The sequence below is a fragment of the Trachurus trachurus genome (genome assembly GCF_905171665.1).
Source record: "Trachurus trachurus genome assembly, chromosome: 2".
In the NCBI taxonomy this organism is placed as follows: domain Eukaryota; kingdom Metazoa; phylum Chordata; class Actinopteri; order Carangiformes; family Carangidae; genus Trachurus; species Trachurus trachurus.
This window is the reverse complement of record NC_139914.1, coordinates 7,679,836-7,697,954: the sequence shown is the minus strand read 5'-3', so window position 1 is coordinate 7,697,954 and position 18,119 is coordinate 7,679,836. Positions and strand designations below refer to the sequence as shown.

General features: G+C 46.3%; 1 protein-coding gene across 3 annotated transcripts in view; it reads right to left on the bottom strand.

Moving 5' to 3' along the window:
* The window catches only part of raph1b (Ras association (RalGDS/AF-6) and pleckstrin homology domains 1b), a 41,106-nt gene that overhangs the window by 21,153 nt on the left and 1,834 nt on the right, over nt 1–18,119 (bottom strand). The window contains exons 1-3 of one of the 3 annotated variants that reach the window (XM_083992222.1): nt 7,293–7,363; nt 5,981–7,054; nt 5,817–5,900 (exon numbers count right to left, since the gene is read on the bottom strand). The gene's annotated coding sequence lies outside the window, so the exon portion shown is untranslated. Of the gene's footprint in view, nt 1–5,816; nt 5,901–5,980; nt 7,055–7,292; nt 7,399–18,119 lie in introns of those variants that run through there. The other 2 variants (XM_083992221.1, XM_083992223.1) reach the window with 2 other exon arrangements.

Sequence of the window (18,119 nt, the reverse complement as noted above, 5' to 3'; positions counted from 1 at the left end):
ACGTCTCGGCACGGGGCGAGAAAACAACACGGCAATTATCAAAACTCAGTGAACTCTTAAGAGGCATGATGAATGAGGCCTCTGCTGCAAATAGTGGGTGGGAATTCTTAAGAGTTTAGTGGGACACAGTGACGACGAGGGTCTCTGGTGAGGGGGAAGGACACCAGACAAGGCTCAAACAAGTAACAAGTAAAACATTTAGCATACCCGCGGCTAGGAATAGCTCCAAACACACCCTGGCTGTGAATAGGGAGGGAACGGTGCATGAGCTGGATTTCTTAGGAAGATGTGGGATGATTGTGCATGTTTGAAGGGGTCGTTTTCAACTTGAGTCAAACACAAAAATGGGGAAACTAACAGGACACACCCCGGTTATGTAATAGCAGAGTGGCTGTATCCCTCTGCTGCTCGGCTGTGCATGAAGATCTTCCTTTCTTTTGTCTCTCGTATTCTCCTATCAGCTCCTTATCTGGCGTGAATTGTGCTTTTTCCCCCTGACAGACCATGAATCACCTCTTACACACATTGATGTGTGTCTGATTGTCATCACATCCTGGAGTGCTCTGCTCAGGCTGTAAAACACACTAAAATGTGATGTGTCAAAGATGTTATAATGACATCCTGAGTCGTACCGAAGCCGTTTAAAGACTTATGATCTCATTTATAGTTAGACGGCATCTGTGAGGGACGATCAAAGCCTTTAATGCTGCTCTAAAATGCCTTTTCAAAATAAAACAGATACAATCATAGAGATTGTATCTTGTATATTTAAATATGTAAGCGAGAAATAACGGTTATTTCTAGACTCATGTCTTCAGCATCGTCTGTGGCCGTTTGCTCATTTCCGTTCCCATCCCTCCTTTTCTTCCTTTGCCTCTCCCACTTGTTTTTCCAGGTCAACTCCCTTCTTTTACAAGACACCGGGACAGGAGCGAAAGGAGGGAGGGGGGGGGACTAGAAACCAAAGTCGCTGTGTCACATGGACGTACGTACGCGAGTTAAAAGTGGAAAGAGGAAACTGACTGTGCCCTGTGGCCAATGGTGGCCAATGAAAGAACTCTTTGACTGAGGGGGAGCTGACATCCAAAGTCCAGCTGGGTGTGGTTGGCTCGCCAGACTCAACTGACCTGTTGCGGACACTGACGTACGTCTGACTCTAGAAATGACATAATACTCCGTGTGTGTGTGTCCTCTGTGTAGGGTGGATGCAACCTTAAAGGTTAAAGCAACAAACTTGTGACAAGATGATCACAGGTTCAAGTTTGGGACGAGGACATGAACAAGAAATCCTGATGTGTTTTTTTTGGCAATAGATCTTCATCCTGACACTTTCGTTATGATGTGATGCTGATTCACACTTGGACCATAATGACACAACACCTAGAGACAGAAAAATAAAATGAAACTGGCTGCTACAACGTAGAAATATTCTTTATAATGATCTAAATGCATTTGGTCCTCCTTCAAAATAAAAGCCATACTCCAATAGAAGTCTGTTTCGTTATGTAAATTTAAAGGGATAGTTCAACATTTTGGCAAACTGTCTCATTGCCATAATCCCTATAGTTTTAGGAGTAGGTTAGTTACCTTTAATTGTCGGTGCAAGCTATTTTTAGAACGGTGGAGCAGAGCCGTGAGCTGCTCAGAGCTACGCTATGGAGGCTCATGGGATTTCTTGGTTTCCCTCATCAAACTCATCAAATACACAATCCAACAACTCCAAAACGCTCTGGTGGACAAGTTGTGACCTGCACATTCACCACACTATGAGATAATAACAGAACGTTACAAGAGTTGTTTTCGAGGAGCAGCAGCACATGCATGTGTAAATACAGTAGTAGTGTCCAAATTGAAAGTAAAACTGCTCCTGTGTTTGTGGCGATTAGTCACTACCACAGGATGTGTGCAGTCACAACTCCACTATCATCTGCAAACATGAATGTGTGTTGGAGTATTTTATTGTGTTGTGGTGACAGTTGTTGACTCAGAGTGAGGAGCGGAAAGCACCGAGGGGAAGGACTGATTGGGGGAAATGAGATGAGATGGGTGATGGAGGGAGTGATGGATAGGTGGGATAATGGAGGGAGGGAGGTGGCTATTAGATTGTGAATAAAGGGGGAGGGCCTGATGGTAAAGACAACAGCTCCAGTGTCGTTAGTCAAGCGCGACCAACAGCTTGCGAGCAGAGGATGAACTCGTACCCAAACACACACATATGGATCCGCAAACACACGCAGGCTCAGTCAAGCGCAGCGTGACACAGTGAGCGACTCCGGCTCACACACACACCAATTAGGAGGGAGGGGCAGAGAAAGAGATGGAGGGGGGCAGAGAAGGGGAGAAAGATGAGGAGGATGTCAGAGGCGGACAGATGGAGAGGGAGTGGAGGGGGGAGGGGGGAGGGGGGAGGGCGGGGGAGAGAGTGAAAATGCTCGGTCACAGCGGTGGGCGGAAGGTGTGAGGACCCACCGGCTCATCAGTGTGAAGAAACCAGAGCCAAACTTCAGCCGGCACCTGCATCTATTCCAACAGGCATTGCCATGGCAACACACATGTCCATCGCCACACTAACATGCTCTACTGCGCAGATGGACATGCAGCTATCGAGGCCCCCAGGTCATCAGTGACATATTGAAGCGATGTTTCCAAACCACACAGCCTCCTGCTAATGTTTACATGGATTTCCATAATATCTCCATATTTGGTAACACTTTATTTGATGCCTATCTCTATAAGGCATAATGAGTTATAATGCAGTTATTGTACTGTATAACTATAGTTATAAACACTCATAAATGATCATACTGCTTTATAACAATAATTATAACACAATATAAAGCATTTTATAATAACTTATAAGGTCAAGTATTACAGAAGAGTTATAATGCTCTATAATGTGTTGTGCTTATTGTTATAAAGCCTTATGATAATTTATGAGTGTTTATAATGATAGTTATACACGTTTATAAGCCAATTATAACACATTATAACTATATTTATAATGCATTATCGATGTGGGCATTGTCAGCAAGTTACTAACAATTATAACGTATAATACCTGACCTTATAAGTCATGATAAAATGCATATTATTATAAATCATTATGATTATTTATGAGTGTTTATAACTATAGTTATACAGTGCTATAACTGCATTATAACTCATTATAAGTATGGTTATAATGCCTTATAGAGATAGGCGTCAAATAAAGTGTTAAAAGTAAAAGTAAAAGATGCTCCAAATCGAGCAGCACAAGACAGAGGATGTGTCAGCTTCCCTGCAGGAGTCGGGGTAGATGGGGGTGTGGGGGCAGCAGTCCAAATGTGAAATCAATAGTCTTGTCCCTGCCCTCAGGAGGTCAGGTTACATCCATATACACCCACACAGGGGCTCAGGTGGTATGCTGCAGTGGGCTCTCTCCTCTCTCTCTCCTCTCTCACACACACACATACACACACACACTTCCAATCATGATGCAGCACTGCAGCATCAGACAGCAGAGGCTGACGGTTGAGAAGACCAAGGCAGACATTAAAAACAGGCACTGCTTTAAAAAAAGATAAGAGGCCGACTGCTGTGCTCCAGAAAAACACAAGGAGCTGAAACGCTGTGACGTAAAACCAGCTCAGGTTTTTGTTCTGCGAAATAAATGCTTAGTCATTGTTTATATTTTTTTTAAATATCACTCCTCACTCTCATGATCTGATGAATACAATCATTACGGGGGCACACGGATACATTTGTTTCATCCCTGTTTTGTGCTTGGTCGAGCAGAACAGCAGGTTTACATCTGCCACCTGTTATGGAGCACAAAGCACAGTAGGTATAACAGACTGCACATGCAACACATGCCCAAACACACACACACACACACACACACACACACATGGATGGATGGATACCCCCCATGCATGCATTGAACAACACATTCCTCCTGCAACAAACCAGCCGCGTGCGATGTATCGTACCTACAGGGCAGAAAGAGGCGCACATGCCACTAGCAGCTGGGTGCGTCTTCCTCCGTTAGCTTTACTACGTTTCCCATCTCCCCCTTCACCTGGTGACCCCTGCAGCCGACTGCCGATTGGTTCGCCTTGTTATCCGAATGTGAAGCAAATGTGCAACTGTGCGTCTTTATCCGACAGACGCGAAAAAATGTGCCAGCCTGCTTCCTGCCACGCCACCTCCAGCATTCCTGCAGCGCCATCCTTGAGGAACACACACACACACACACACACACCATCTCCCCTAGGTCTGTGTCATTTCAAGGACAGTCAGTCAGTCAGTCAGTCAGTCTGCTTAAAGGATTTGCCCAAATCTTGAATGAAACGGTTGCCGTGACAACCCCATCACATGAACAATGACACGTTAACCGTGGCCTTGCATGCGTGTGATGTACATATTGAGTGATATCGGCAGCCGAGTGTCAAAGCGAGTGAGCGTCTCTGTGTGACAACCCCCCCCCCCCCCCCCCCCCCCCCCCCCAGAGACAGTCACTATAAACCCTCAGAAATGTCTCAAGACACATGAGCATCACTACTTCACTACCGAAACTGCTTAAGTGGGAGGGGGTGGGGGGGGGGGGGGGGGGTTTCTACCCTCAGCCCTGGAGCTGCATCACTGCTGGGGTCCCAGTTGGAGATCTCCAGCTTCCTTTCTTCCACATCCTCACTGCTGGGATTGGTTTTTTTTTCTTTCAAACTCATCTCAAGCTTCAAAATCAAACTTATCCAACGAGAGTCTGAGCTTTTCATCCATGTTTTCTATCCCCACATTTCTAATTTATAAGTGCTTTGACAAAAAAAATGCAGCTCCCCGCTAAGAAGCCAAAGTTTATAGTCCTTAAGAACAGTGTATTGTTTCCTGCTGTTCAAGCTTTACTTCTGTTTATGAAGCTGCTATGTTGGGTTTTGTTATATAAACCGTTATTCTGTGTAGCCAGTGATCTTTTATTTTCCAATTCGCGCCTTGAGAATAAATCTTTCCGTATCAAATCCGACAGAGACTATATGATGCAACAGGAAGGAGTCGTGTGCATTTTCTATAGCATCAGCATCACACATCCCACAACAGGCAAACAACGCTCTAAATATAGATTTCCTAGCCGTGTGAGTAATTTATCTGAAAATGAGAACATTATGAAATGACTTCATCTCAAGGTCAGCGGCTCATGTGTGACTACAAAGTGGAAACTTTGAGGCTCTGACGTGTAAATTCAACACAGGTCTGTGACGGTGTAACAGGCTCGCTGAGAGGAAACGTCTCTTTGCTGCAGAACCACAGGCCTCACATGGTTCCACTTTAGTCAGGAATTATCTCCTTCGGTGATGGAGACTCTCCCCTGACGAGCTCCTCGGAGGTTTGACTCCTCTTTCATTTGGCTTTAATTTACGATGGGGAGAGGGAGGGAGGGGGGGGGGGGCGGTTCTCTCTCTCCCTCCACTACACCAGCTTTGGTTTTAACCTCCTTTAACAACAAGCAACAAACACACGATAGATCTCCTCTGTCAAACTGGGATTCCACTCACTGAAAAATGTAAAGACGCTGCACATGAGTCCTCCGACATGCTGCATGTCAGATGTGGCATTTGAGACCACCTTAAATATAACTTCCCTGGCGCCTGCCTGCAGCGGCAACTGGTGTCAGAATAATAATCGCTGTGGCATTTTGTGCGAGGAAGCCCAGAGTTGTTGTTTTTCTTTTTTTGCGAAAGCTTTTGCGTCAATACTGTCTTTCCTTTTCGCTCTGCTCTGAATTTATTACCCACAGAAAGCAAAGCAGCAGTTTACTCACTCTGGTTTACAGGAACACTTACCTCTGAAGTGGCTTTCTCTCCTTCCTGTTGAGGTTAAAGGTCAAGCTAAACCACCGCTCCTCTCTGCGCCTGGGCTTCTATCCCCTGGAAAGAAGACATAAGAAGAAGATTTTGGTTAATGTTCTTGGCTGCAGTAGCAAAACACAACCCCCTGCTTTGGTCACCTCATCCATTAGTCGGTGAAATCCCAAACTTATGGATCCAAATGTTTGCTCCCACCGCACTGCAGGGGGAAATAAGGAATAAGAGAATAGGCAGCAGGCAGAAGCAGGAGGAGGAGGAAGAGAGCGGACTGATTTCATTTCACTGTCACAAGAATGCAGAGGATTAACTATGGAGGGTGCTTGAGCGAGAGACTTAACTAAGCGCAGACAAAAATGACACGCACCGACCAGAAAGACACTTATCGTGCGGCTCTGAAAGCAATCAAGCGCAGTTCTCCCTTCGTTATGACCTCGCACCCCCCTCTCCCTGACTCTTTATTAGTGCAAGATTAAAGAATGTGACATTTGAGCTGCTGCTGCTGCTGCTGCGGAGGCAAAGCACTTCAGACCTGCGCGCATGAACATACACAGGCAACCAACCAACCGCCACGGGCCGATCATTTCACAGCATGAGTCAGATGAGGGACTGAAACCTTGTCACAACGCTGACTTGTTGTGTATCAACTGTGACTCACTGGGCTCCACCAGGGCAGAGTAACATTAAACACCTCGGCGACTCATTCACTTCAGAGCTGACTCACAGGGATGTAACTTTATCTACAGCAATCTGGATGCTGAATCATAAAATATTACTTTTGTATGTCAAGAACATGCTGAGCTGGCAGGAAAGTCTCAGTGCTATGATTTAGTCTTTAGGCAGCTGATGTTGTGGCTACTGGCCTCAGCTGTTCCTCCGTCTTCTACACACCAACTGTTGTTCAGCCCCAGCATGTGGCAGGTCCAAAAGGGGGGGAAAAAAGTGTGTGTGTGTTGTGTTTTCACAGCAAACACACTCCTGGTTAGAGCATCAGAGAGAGCACGTCTCTGCCTGGTCTCTGCTGCATGGCGTAATGTGCACACACACACACACACACACAGTCAACTTGTGATATCGCTCAGTCAACACAAGGCCATAGAACAGGTGGGGGCGGTGACACATGGGGTCCGTGCAGCTGCAGGGAACAGTTGCTGCAGTCACAACAGCGCAGAGGCCGACGACGGGGTGGGCAGCTGCAAACACAGGCCAGCCGGGCCCTGCAAGCACATGATGCACAGAGAAACACAACTGACTTCTGATCAGTGGCTGTATGAGGAAGGAGGACATGCAAATCAAACCATTTCAGACACAAGTTTCCATTTTTCTTTCCAGTTTCCTGTCCAAATATCTGGGTTTTCTGCAGCACTGGCCAACATTATATGTTTTTGAAAGAGCAGACTTGTCCCCTCCAATATTTAACCCAACTCTATGTCTGTTTCATCTGATGCAGCCTACCTGACACTTGTATTGCAGGGCTGCTGGACTCTTGGACGTGTAATGTTGAATTTGGATACGCACCCACACACTTAAGAAGAAAAAACAACACCAATTGCTCACGTGCAGCGGGGGTCAGTTTGATATAAACATCCTCACATCACGTGCATCACAGCGACAGCGTGCCCCGGATGAAGGAACGAGCGTAAAATTAGTGGATTGTGCGTTCAATAAACGCAGTAAACACGACGCTTTGAACCTGCCATGCGGCCGCGATGAGGAGTGAATCATCTCGTTGTGATTTGACGATCTTTGTAAAAACACAAACACCGGCGCGCAGTTCCAACATGGCGGCGAAACGGTGCCGTTTTTTGTTTAAATTGTTTGATTTTTCTAATCTAGCACGATATCATTAGCTTGGTAAAGTAAACATAGTCTTAAAAAATTAAGAAGACAACATAGATATTACATGGACTTCTAGGAGGAGATAATGTAGCTCTGCTGTCGTCATCAAAGGTACGAGCCTACATACAGATGTTTACAGACACGCACACTGAGGTTCCCCCGCACATGTCCATTATAAATCCAGGCTGGGTATTCGTTTGTTTGCACCTCCAACCCATAATGTATAACGGGAGTGTAGCCTACCATAGACTAGTAGCACAAGACGTCCCTGTAGGCACAAAAAAAAAAAAAAATTGTTGTGTCCGTGTCTCCAGGGGCGTAATTTCGGCAAAACATTTTTGGGGGGGCCAAGATCTCTGCCCATATAAATAGGCCTAAAGCAAATTAAGGTTAGTGTATATGTGTCCTAGTGCAAAATCATTACCTTTGATAAAAAGACAAGGCTATTTACCTCTTTATTTTGGCATTCCCATATTCGTTACAGTAGTAGCTAAAAGGTGTTTCAGTCATTTAAACCATCATTATTTAACATACAGAATTTTATTTTGTTGTCAATCTATTGTGGTGATTGACACGTTTATTCTCACAGGACTAATGCTTATTATATCATACCACAACTTGCCACTGTGTAGCTATTTCATAACAGGCAGATGAACTAATGACATGATTTTGCTTTGGAGAGAAAAGCCGATCAGTTCTCAGATCAGGTAAATCCTACCAGTGCATTTCTGTAGCATCCTCCTATAGCTTTACCTCCAGATAGCAAACTATCAACCAGCTAATTTAAGACAATAATTTACTTGCTAATCCATTGATGACAGTCGTTTTTCTCCTTTTATATGACAAACCAACTATTTTACATTATTTGTTGGTTTTGTGGCTCTTTTCATTATGTTTCTATGGGCTTGACCAATTATGACCAGTTATATTGGCCGGATTAGATTTTTGTGAGGGTTATAACCCCCCTAACCTCCCCATAAATTACGCCCTTGCGTGTCTCTTCCCATGTCCGGAGCAACCCCACGCCCTGGCGCCTTTACAACAACTTAAGTTTCACCAGACTTTTTATGTGGCCTAGTTTGGTGCCCCACTTCCACAACAGGCCGAGGGGAAACACTGAGACCTATGTGGTGGACACAGGTGTGTCCTTGTCCACTAACACCCACGCCCCCACACCCCTCCCCCCACCCGTGTATTTACTGCAAACCTTTGGGGTGGCTCATTTCCTGTCAGGGCAGGAAGTGGGCAGTGGGTGAACAGGGGTGATGGTGATGTCACAGCAGGAGAAGAAAGACAGGATTGTTGAAGGGGAAACCCAGCGAGTGAGTCACGCAGAGCTACACATGCATATTATAGTTGCATGTTATATATTGTGTATTTTAATATTGGTTTTACAGGACCATGTTACAGACCTGTTCCAAATAGACATAAAAGAAAAGTGACACACAGGCCACTACTCAGTGTCTCTGTTGCTCAGGATGACACATCATGTGAAAAACAGGCAGACCAGTGCATACCGTTCCCCCTTAGGCATCTGTGTCAGACCCATTCAAAGGGAGGGCAACACCCCCCTCGTGCTGATCTCCAGTGATGCTATAACTCACTCACATCCATTCATTTTTACTTCTAACAAACACCATCAGAAAGACAAGCCTTATTCCAAAGGATAATCGTCATAAAACCAGCAAACAAAATAAAGTGTGGTGGTGTGCACACTGCAAGCAACTCTGTCATTTTAGACTCAAGTCACAGTAGAATGGACTAAAATAACAGGAAGTACTTACAGTAGAATAAAATGCAAAACAATAACAGTACAAACAATAGTTAAAAAAAAAGTCAAATCAGCACATCTATTAAGATTATCCTGCAGGGTGGTGAAAGTGAAAAGCTATACTGTAAACATTATAATAGCCTACCACCATACACTAAGCCATAAACAGAGAGCAAAGTCTGCTCTTAGCCATACCTGCATGAAGAAGCAGTGACGCCACAGAGGCCGCAGATTAATGATCAAAGATGCATTCCTCCCGTTCTTGCATTGCATGACTAGATAGCATCTGGTCGGCTGATAAATTACAGTCTGGTGCTCTGCGAGACACAGCAAGGCGAAGACAACTCACCGTGATAATGTGGCGCTGACGACAAAGAACAGACACACAATCACACACACACACACCTCCATGCATTGATCGCTGATGTGCAATAACAATGGCTGCACCCGTGGAGATTTATCGATGAGAAGCGGCGTATTAATCTGGCCCTCAGCAGCCTCAGACGTGACCCTGAGTGCTCTTGTACACTCGGCTGACAGACTGATGGTTCACTACAGAGCCCGGCGTCCTCGCTGGGAAAGGTGCATTAGTATTGATCAGCTTTTTACGACAGGTCAGGTGGAAAGCAAAGAAGCTATTCCTGCACAGCGGGCGGCCTGACCTCTTTAGCAGGTCAATACCAAATCACTAGAAGACATGTTGTTGACGTTATGGCCGGTTAATACCCAATAATGTAATGCATATGTCGGTCAGACCACGCCCCTATTATAGTTTCTCCACAGGTAGACATATAAACACTGTAAGACACGTACACATCACTGTTCAAAACAATAAAGCCCTAGATAATCCTTTAATTTACATCCACGTCACCTTCTGGATTTCAAAATAAAACACCTGTCTTTTGTCTTTAAATGTGACTGTGTCAGATAAAGTTCCTGGAGTTTAAGTGAGTCAACCATTAGTCATATTAACACAACTACACATGTGAGTTAGTTGTGGTGCTTAAAGGGAAAGTTCAACATTTTGGCAAATTGGACCATTGCCATAATCCCTATAGTTTTAGGAGTAGGTTTGTTACCTTTAAAGCAATACTTACCTTTCTGGAACTTTTGCACATTTCTTTGTCTAAGTTAAAATGCTATTAATAATCAGATGATAAATTAAAATGTAAGAGAAACCCAACAGGGTTAAAAACTCATCATTTTTTCATTCTCATATAATTCTGAGAAAAGTCTGACCAATAATATTATTCGGTCCGATTAATAAGATTTGACGAGCGACCGAACCTACTTAATATGTAATCACTTTGTGCACCCCTCTCCTCCTCTCCCCCCTCCCGACCAGGAAGAACGCTTATTGACAGAGCAGTAGCAGGACATGAGCAGAGGAGACTAGAGTCACAACACACACTAGAAAGAAGGTTTTTGGAAATAAATAGTTTTTTAAAAGACCATAACTGCAGCCGCAGCTGGTCGCGGAGTTTCATGTCTGATATTGTAACGTTGATAGTGATCAGCCCCGAGTGATACGTAAACACAGGAAGTCACATGTGTCTATAAAGCATCCAGTGCTATATAGGCTACTGTTAGCTCTGTGCTAACGGCTAGGCTACTGTTAGCTCTGTGAGTTCTCAGCGGTCCGGACCCGGTTGAACTCCGGACCGGCGCGGCTCGACTCGGCTCGGTCTGGATTTATTTTCGGCCTGAACCAGCGCATCAGGTGGCGCTGGTCCGGCCGCCAGCCCGGCTCGTTGAGAACTGTAATCTGTAACAATCACTTCCCCTGCGTCTCCAGTAGCAGTAGGCTAACAACAGTTTATTATAAAACTCATCAGTCATCATCACTGAGTCCGTTTATACGGTTTAAAACTCCGGTGTTGTGTTTGTTTGTGTTGTTCCCGTTTCACTCGCGTTCCTGTTCTGTTTACCGTTGCCATGCCAACGCATGCAGCAGGGAGGGAGGGGGCTCGTGGAGGTGCTGCAGGAGGGAGAGGTGGGCGGGACTTGTGAGGGAGGTGGAGCTGTTGATTTTCAAATGTTTGTGCTGTGTTGAGTGAAATGCCAGATCGGTAAGTATTGCTTTAATTGTCGGTGCAAGCTATTTTTAGAACGGCGGAGCAGAGCCGCGAGTTGTTGGATTGTGTATTTGATGAGTTTGATGAGGGAAACCAAGAAAACCCATTAGCCTCCGTAGTAGCGTAGCTCTGAGCAGCTCACGGCTCTGCTCCGCCGTTCTAAAAATAGCTTGCACCGACAATTAAAGGTAACGAACCTACTGCTATGACTATAGGGATTATGGCAATGGGCCAAATTGCCAAAATGTTGAACTATCCCTTGAACACAACTACACATGTGGGTTGTGGTGCTTGATTTTACTGACTATACTCAAAGTACTCTGACTCCTGGTCACATGACACAACCATAAACATGAAGATGGCCGCCCTGAGCTTTAACCCCGCTGAAGGTGTTACTAACCGGACCCTCCCGTATCATTCACCAGCTCCTTCTTGCTCTTCCCTCTCTCACAGGCTCCAGTCTGGTTGCGATTACAAGGAGCTGATCTCCCTCTCCTCAGTGGGATTCTCCACGGCCCCTGCAGTGAGCACTCGGCTCTGGAAAAACCACACATGGTGGGAATTATGGAATAATGCTGCGTCAGGAATGTTCCCACGATGGCCGGTGGGATCTGATGGAGGTCCCACTGGCTGGCGAGCTGCCAACGGGGTTTATGGGTAATGTAACACACATATACAAGGTTACATGATCACATGCCTCTTGTGTTTGTCCGCATTTGGACCCCCGTTCCTCTTGTGTTGGATCAGAAACAGTTCCTTTGTGTGGATGTGTTTGCGGGGCTGTTTTTCATTTTCCAACTCTCAAACCGACTCATTAACGCGGCTCGCTCAAAGCCGATCAGCTTACAGACAGAAACCGTACTTCTCATTCACACTGTTTCTGTCTCCAACAGCAGTGAGTGAGGGGTGAGGGGGTCAAGCTCGCTGACCGCAGATTTGCTGGTGACGCCGGCCTGGAAGTTGGTCACAGTGCCAAAGATCTCGATTCAGTCGCCTGGGTGTGCCTGTGTGGCACATGGGCTGAAATAATCGGGAATCACTGGAGAGTGAAGATCAGCGGAGCAGAGAGAGATTAGCAAGCTACTCAGCCAAGTCAATGGCAGCTCAGGCTCACTTGGAGAGCTGCAAGGGTATTAGTCAATGAGATTTGGCATGAGGCAGCCACAAAAACACACACACACACCCCCACAGAGCACTATTTTGTGAGATTAAGCCTGCAGGTTTGAGCCACTGACAAGGGATTCTCTCGCAAAAATGTGTCAATCCACTTCTACAACTGCAGGCACGGCTGTCTTCGCTTGGATCCTCTCCTAGTTGTAGGTCAGCACTCAGCACAGTTACTGTCTGAAACGCCTACATTCCTCCAGTGTCCTGCGTGAACCCTGATGTCGAAAGAAAAACGCAGCATCCTGGCTACACGGTTCTCTACAGTGAATTCAGAGCCCGAGCTCCAAGCCAAGCGTTGTGGAAAAAGTGGAACTCTGAGACTCTGGCGCAGGACGTGAGGAAGGATGACCTCAGAGTTTCCAGGACGATGTATTTCACATGACATCAGCTGCTCTGAAAAATAAAAAAAAAGACTTTATTGGTTCTCATAAACCTGTCCCTCCTGTCCTCCTCCTCCATCCGACACTTCCCTCCTCTTCGTTCTTCACCCTCTTCCTCACAGGTGTTCCTCCACTTCCCTGTCTCCTCTTTGGCAGCCGGCTCGGGCCGTAGAGTCACCACCAGTGACACGGCGATGTGCGGTGGACCCTTGTGGCTCTTGGCTTGGGATCCCGTCCAGTGGGCAGTGTGACAGCGGCGGGCTGCAGTCCAACCCCTCTCGTTTCCCCCTTCTTTCCTTGAGGTTTCACCACATGCTTAAATACAGCCTGGATTGTGCAGCTACTTGAGCCGGGGTAACTTTCATGAGTGCGGGTGAGATCTGAGGGGGGTTAAAGTAGGCTACAGTGCATATTTAATGCCAAAACAAGACATTTCAGCCCCAGTTTTTTTGGTGTGCCGCTAGTTTGCAGCTTGAAATGAACACAGAAACACTTGAAGCAGCTGGAACGCTTAAATAATGCAGGGGTGAGCCTGTTTTGGCCTCCAATATTATGCGTGTAGTGTAAAACAATCCTGCTGGAGCTGCAGCGCAAGAGGACGATGACTTCAATCAGGTCTGGAATCTATTTTCCGATGCGTGCAGGGTTGTGCGTTTGTTCCAATGATTCAGACCTATGCTTTTGTAACCGCGCAAACAAACATGACACCCCCAGCAAAGCATGATGCATCGCCGAGTCGACCTCCCAAAAGAGACTCAAGGGAAGGATGCTGTAATGCATCTTTGACTTTCTTTAATCGTCTTATAATGCCACTATTGTTAGTTTGTACCAAGTGGTATATAAGAGTGGATTTGTCAGGAATGCAAACCCGGGGGTCAACGGTTAGACAACTGTATAAGCATAAACTCGTCGAAACGGGGTTCATCTAAACATTTTAGGCAAAGAGGCAGGCATTTCACAGTGGGGTGAAGGGGGGAAACGGTGCAGTTTCATTTGTTTGTGTGTGTGTGTGTGTTGGACTGTAAGTGTTAGCAGAGCCTGCAAGAAGGCAAACAAACACCACCGAGCCGGCGCACACGTATAAACACACAAGACACGCAATCCGCTGTTTTGGTTTCATGAGAACAGGCTGAACTCTGATCAGATGGAGAGGACACAGGAACCGCTGCTGCTCCGTGTTTATTCCTCGGCTGTAAAAGCAACCACGGAGCGCCGCACCACACCGGACTGGTCATAACATTTAATTCATTTAAGGATGCAAAATAGCGCATGTGAAAGCAATAAGGAGAGTAGAGAATAAATCCAGCCCTCTGCTTCCATATGTGATTGGGAAACAGGACAGATCATACATCACCCCCCATTGAATGGTCAATACTGTATATTTCCTATAGAGCAGCTGCAGCCACATGAATATTTCCTCTGACTTGGCACTTTGTATGCTGGTAACACTACCCTCTCTCTGTCTCTCTGAAGTACTCCAGCTCGCCTTAAGCGTTCCCTGCTCTCTCCATGTCAAAGAGCCATTATCCATGGAGCGGTTCTAAAGGCCGTCCATCCCCACACAGACAAGCCGCGCCGTCCATCAGCCCGCCCGTCCGTCCCGTGACTGCTGTGGTGGATGCTCAAACCGGACTTTGTTGCGGATTACACAGGCTGGTGCGGCGGCGGGGGGAACAAAACACCAAAAAAAAGCCATAAATCACCTCCTCCGCGCTGATATCCGATGCCACCGCTGGAATTTTAGTGGAGAATTCCCACTGGGATGAGATTCCCTCTCTCAGCCTTGGATGTGGGGATCAGTTTCAGGGCGACCGCCTGGCTGCGTGTGTGACTTAAATTAAAAGAGCACCCAACAGAACAGCAAAGGGCCTCGGGGGCTTTGTGGCAGTCACAGGTGTTGATCATGCTGCTGACTGCATGAGGGTGCATGACTGCGTGACAGATAGCCCTGCCTGATTCCCCCGTCCTGTGCACTGTGAAGTTAACAAAAGAGCCCAGTGACGACAGTGGGTGAATAAAACGGACCAACAATAATACAGTAGAGGAGGGGGGGGAGCAGCACGGCAGTGAGAATCAACCAGCTGCCATTGTCAAAGCCTGGCTGATTAATGGCTGCCTAAACAAACTGCACAGTGGCAGGATCAGGATGCAAACAAAAAGTGACAATTAATGAATTTTCAACACGACATGTTGGAGATGTGTCATAGCGTGTGAGGAGGCAACACTCGGTTTCAGTCTGTCCTTCTGATTCAGGGATTATTTCTAGACCCACAATTTTCCACAGGTGCCTGCCTTGTAATTACACAGGGAGATGTGCGTCATAAAAAAAAATGGAGACATAGCCTACATATATGTATGCGTAAGGCCTCAGTAGACCAGAATGCAATGCAGGAGAACAGGACAACAAGAATAAAGGGGCTGCTGCAACTTTCACTTTTTCTCGACTCGCTGGCTGCAACAAGTGCAGAGGTGGTTTCTGGGAAATGTAGGAAAGTAGACAAGCCTGTTAAAGTGAATATTACAGCAGTTTCCCTTCTTCCTTCTGCACAGTTTAATCCCACCAGGACTGACCCGTGCTATAAATGCGTACAGTCGTCACACTGCAAAGCGCTGCAGGAGGAAGCGTTCACCCAGTGGCACAGATATGAGGACTAACATCACTAGGAGATCCGATGGTGGCGGGTCAACTCTAGCTGTGTGTAACTTTATATAGTACTGTGTGTGTGTGTGTGTGTGCGCTTGAGTGAAGCTGCTGAACGAGGCCCCAGATCATGTCTTGCCCTGGAAAGAGAAGAGGATGTCCTCCTTCTGCCTACTCGGATCAGCGGTGCAGCAGGAGAGCGAATGCCTGCATGTCCTGTCCATACATCGGATCAGCACACCTTCATATGGGTGTATGTTTATTATTGAAAACAGAAATCAATCACCACGTTAAAAAAAAGGGCTGCAAATGGATCTGAAACAATTGATTTCCTGCGATAGAGGGCATTGATAGAAGTTTCTATGTATGTATGAAAAGGCCAACAGGAAGAGCGAGTCGCTATCTGGAACAGTGGAGGCTTCAGAGGCCACGGGCGGGCTCGGTCGGCCATTTGTCTTTGTTTCCAAATGGCAGGGGCAGCTGCCACCAAAGGTCAGCAAAATGTTACCAGAACAAGGCCCCATACAGGCTGGGGGGAGCACGTGTCTGCGACAAGAGGGAGGACACACCCAGGTGTAGCGATACACAACATGGCATCTTGTTTGGCATCACGGAGTTGAGCCCTCGCCGCAGCTGGTGGAGCCGAGGTGGCTCCTGTCAGCGAGGAAATATCAGGTTACCGTCTCTCCCCTCCGGCTCTTCATCAGTGTGTTGAAGGCTTCGTTTGAAGTGGCGTCCTCCCCCTTTACCCAACTACACCCACGGCTGTAACACAACCTGTGTAAACTTACACCGACCATCACCACAGTCATCACCCCCCCCTGTCAAAAGCCTCTCGTCTTTGGAGCTTTTGTGCAGTTAAAGGGATAGTTCAACATTTTGGCAAATTAGCCCATCCCTATAGTCTTAGGAGTAGGTTTGTTACTTTTAATAGTCGGTGCAAGCTGTTTTTAGAACGGCGGAGCAGAGCCGTGAGCTGCTCAGAGCTACGCTACGGAGGCTAATGGGATTTCTTGGTTTCCCTCATCAAATACAAAATCCAACAACTCCAAAACGCTCTGGTGGACAAGTTGTGACCTTCACATTCACCACGCTATGAGATAATAACGTAAATTAGTTTTCGACGCAAATTCAGAGACTGCTTGCCGAAAAACTGCGCCCAACGGGAACGTGCATCAGCGGTTTTGCATGAATTTACCTCTAAAACGACTCTGTCTGGTAACGTTCTGTTACTATCTCATAGCGTGGCTCGACCAGAGCGTTTTGGAGTTGTTGGATGGTGTAATTGATGAGTTTGATGAGGGAAATCCCATTAGCCTCCATAGCGTAGCTCTGAGCAGCTCACAGCTCTGCTCCGCCGTTCTAAAAATAGCTTGCACCGACAATTAAAGGTAATGAACATACTGCTAAAACTATAGGGATTATGGCAATGGGCCAATTTGACAAAATGTTGAACTATCCCTTTAAGTCTCATTATGCTCGCAGACATAGGTGGATGGATGGGCAGAGGTCAGACGTGGTCCCTGCAACTCGCACAACAGAGGCCATAAAAGTGCTGATAGATGGACACACCGGCACGCAGAAGATGCTAACACACACACACACACACAAACCAAGAATAGCTTCCAAATCTCTCTTCTCTAACAGACACACACATACACACAGTCTCTGGGGATCATTCCTCAAGAACAAAATTTATTTGACAACTGTTTTTCTCATCTAATCAACTACATCCAAAGGAAGTCAAGTGTACAAAGAAGGATAAAATGAGGCAGAGGGACGGAAGGAGGAAAGCAGACGGGGTTTCTTCTCTCCGTCTTCTGGCAAAACAAGCGAAGACAAATGAGAAAAACATGTCTCTGGTTCTGTATTTTGAGCTGTTTCTTCTCCTAAATATACCCCCCTACTCCATCTCCCCCCCGTCTCCCTAGGTTCGCTTTCCAATGGCCTTGGAAAAAAAGAAGAAAAAAAAAAGCTGACAGTGAAAAATTCCTCACATGTGCTTTTAAACAGAGGCAGTGAGATGACACGCTCTGCTCTAACATGTGTTTTTACCTCTGTGGCTAGAAATTTAATCCACGGCTGAGCTGAACGCAGTGACTTCAGGATAATTCAACCTACTGAGCGAATGTCCTGTACGGTCTTGTTGCAGGGTGTTGTTATTATGTCTGCCCTCGTGTTCACTACTGTTTTTAAATCAATTATGTGTTTGCACAAGTGTCTTTTGGGCGTCTTACATCTTCTGTCTGTGTCTCTGATGAAACAGAAAGTGAAATCCGACGCCAACCTCCTGCTTCTTTCCTCTTAAAAACAAAAAAAACATAAAAAACATAACAAGCTTAAATGCATCTGGCTGAGGAGGAGCAACCAGAAGGCCAGTAGTTATTTTCAACCCATTAACTGCAACTG